This window comes from Prunus mume, linkage group LG3, assembly GCF_029339155.1.
Source record: "Prunus mume cultivar Tortuosa linkage group LG3, ASM2933915v1, whole genome shotgun sequence".
In the NCBI taxonomy this organism is placed as follows: domain Eukaryota; kingdom Viridiplantae; phylum Streptophyta; class Magnoliopsida; order Rosales; family Rosaceae; genus Prunus; species Prunus mume.
In genome coordinates this window covers 27961293-27963599 of record NC_142700.1, presented here as the reverse complement: position 1 = coordinate 27963599, position 2307 = coordinate 27961293, and the positions used below count along the sequence as shown (strand labels likewise).

At 32.7% G+C, this 2307-nt stretch overlaps 1 long non-coding RNA gene across 2 annotated transcripts; it reads left to right on the top strand.

Moving 5' to 3' along the window:
• Positions 1–37: 37 nt before the first annotated feature.
• On the top strand, positions 38–1198 carry LOC148919296 (uncharacterized). 2 transcript variants are annotated; one of them, XR_016124971.1, is made up of 3 exons: positions 38–80; positions 703–733; positions 850–1198. It is a non-coding gene; the product is annotated as an uncharacterized LOC148919296 (long non-coding RNA). The 2 variants fall into 2 exon arrangements; XR_016124970.1 differs by lacking the exon at positions 703–733.
• The last annotated feature ends 1109 nt before the right edge of the window (positions 1199–2307 follow it).

Below are 2307 nucleotides of genomic sequence, written 5' to 3'. Positions count from 1 at the left end.
AAAAGAGAAGAGGAAATTTAAAAGCGGAGGAGATTTGAGTTAAAGAAGATGCCCTCTCACGCCACCAATACCCTCAAGAGGTTTGAGTTTTTAATTTATATTTTGAGTTTTAGTTTCCAATCTTTGTTAATAATTTGTGCAGGCTTATAGTTTCCAATTTCTATTTACATGCATTTATAGGCAAGGTGAGGATTCTAAATTAGGTTCTAATCTTTTTTTTTTCCTATAATTTTGTTTCTTGAAGATTTTTTGGCTTTGTGCAAATGGAGAACAAGTTTAATTTTGAAACCCCACTTTGACACACGCAAACAAGCACATTTTTTTTTGGTTTAGTTTCTTTGTTCTAGGGAATTTTTTTTGTTCGTGAAAATGAGTTTTCAGACAAAAATGCAGGGGATTTTTGATAAATGGCCAAGGCCACAAGATCAAATGCAAAGTTTGATTCATGTTAAACAATCTGCCTGAGTACCAGGAGGTTTTGCATAGGTTACATGTGGTTTGATGTGTTAGAGATTGATTTTTGTTGTTATATTCATGAGTGAATGGGTTGGAGGCCAGCGTCAATTTGTTTCAAGTTTCATCGGGAGTGTTGTTCAGTTTTTTTCCTTTTCTGTTATTTTTTAGGATGATGTTGTTTGAATTTTATTAGTGTTGTAAAGTGAATTTTGAAGCATATTGTCATACTGAATTGTGTTTGGATAGGTGGGTTTCATTAGCAGCTTCGTCCCGAATTGTAAGCATTATTCATATTTTCTTGTAGTTATATATGCATTTGTTTTTCTTCTCAATGCACATAGTTTATGATTATAAGATCATTCTCTTTGTTTTTTCTTGTCCAAACCTTTTCAGAAGATATCTAAGAGGGTGAAAAAAGCTCGGAAGCATAGTAAGGGGGAGCTTGGTGGATTATGTGACGAGGAGTTTGTTGATATTAATAAAAGTCGAAGGACTACAAAGGAGAAGCTAGAGTGTACCTTTTTTGGTGATGATGAAGGTATACATGTGTATAGATATGTAGAACTTGACTTGTAGGATAATCATGGGAATAAATTTGGTTTAGTTTTATTCTTGTAATTAGGCATGCAGCTAGCAGCCCTAGAATACTTTCATTTTTTCTAGATTTTATTTTGTTTTATTGTACCTCTGACATTGTATGCTTTTGACTAATATAAATAAGCAATTGATACGGTTTTTTGTTGATGGAATGGCAAAAAAAAATTAAACGGATTATGTATTTTTCATGCATTAAGGTGATTAAAATGATTACAGTGACTACAACAATTGAAAATAATTATAAAACAATACTATTTAATATCACAACGTGCAAAGATTGTTGTTAAAAAGTTAACAACAACGTGCATATAAACGTTGTCAATTAGGTATTCAACAACACGCTAAATGCGTTGTTGTAAGCCTCTTTCACATGTGCGCGTTTGTTACCTTTAATGTTGTTGACAATGAGCATTGATATCAACAACAACATGCAAAGCGTGTTGTCAAAAGCCCTGGACCTTTTAACGACATTGGCCTCAACAACGTGCGCCACATGTTGTTGATACCTTTCAACAACGCACAATGCGCGTTGTTAAATGAATTTTTTCTTGTAGTGCCATTTTCCAAAAAAAATTAAAATTTATCTGCAGAGGTTCTAGGTTTCTTACCCATATGGATTTTTACATCCAAATAATTTCGGGGTTATTCACCCATGGATTTGCATCCAAATAATTTCAGGGTAGGGTTTCTCACCCACAGATTTGTGGCATGCTATGCCCAACATCGAAAAGAAAAATAAAGATGATAGAATACTTGTATAAAAAATTTTTCTCTCTTCCTTGCACAGCTCTAATTCCTCCCACAGTCTTTTTTTTTAATCTATAATCGGCTTTCTCCTTTTTCTTTTTCTTTTTCTGTTGTAACCTTTTTATAGGCCAACTAGATAAGACTTCTTTGAAATCACTACAATTTTTGAATTTCAACTGATCAGCTTTAGCCTTATAACAGATATCCCAAAAAATTTGGGAACACATGTTGGTTTGACTTTATCATTTAATTTTATTTGAAATAAATGATAAGATTTATTTAGCACTTTTTTTTTCTTTCTTCTTTTCTTTTTTGTTTCAACAGCTAGTCCTTGAGAAAAACTAAAACTAAAACAAGACTCGAAACAAACCTTTCGAACATTTTCTGGAGAGAGAACGATTAATCCACATGACTCAAAAGTTTTCACAAGAAAAATTCAGTTTAGACATCATTCACAAGACAACAATGTTCAAAGCTCAACACGCTTAAAGTGTAGTAGTGTGATAG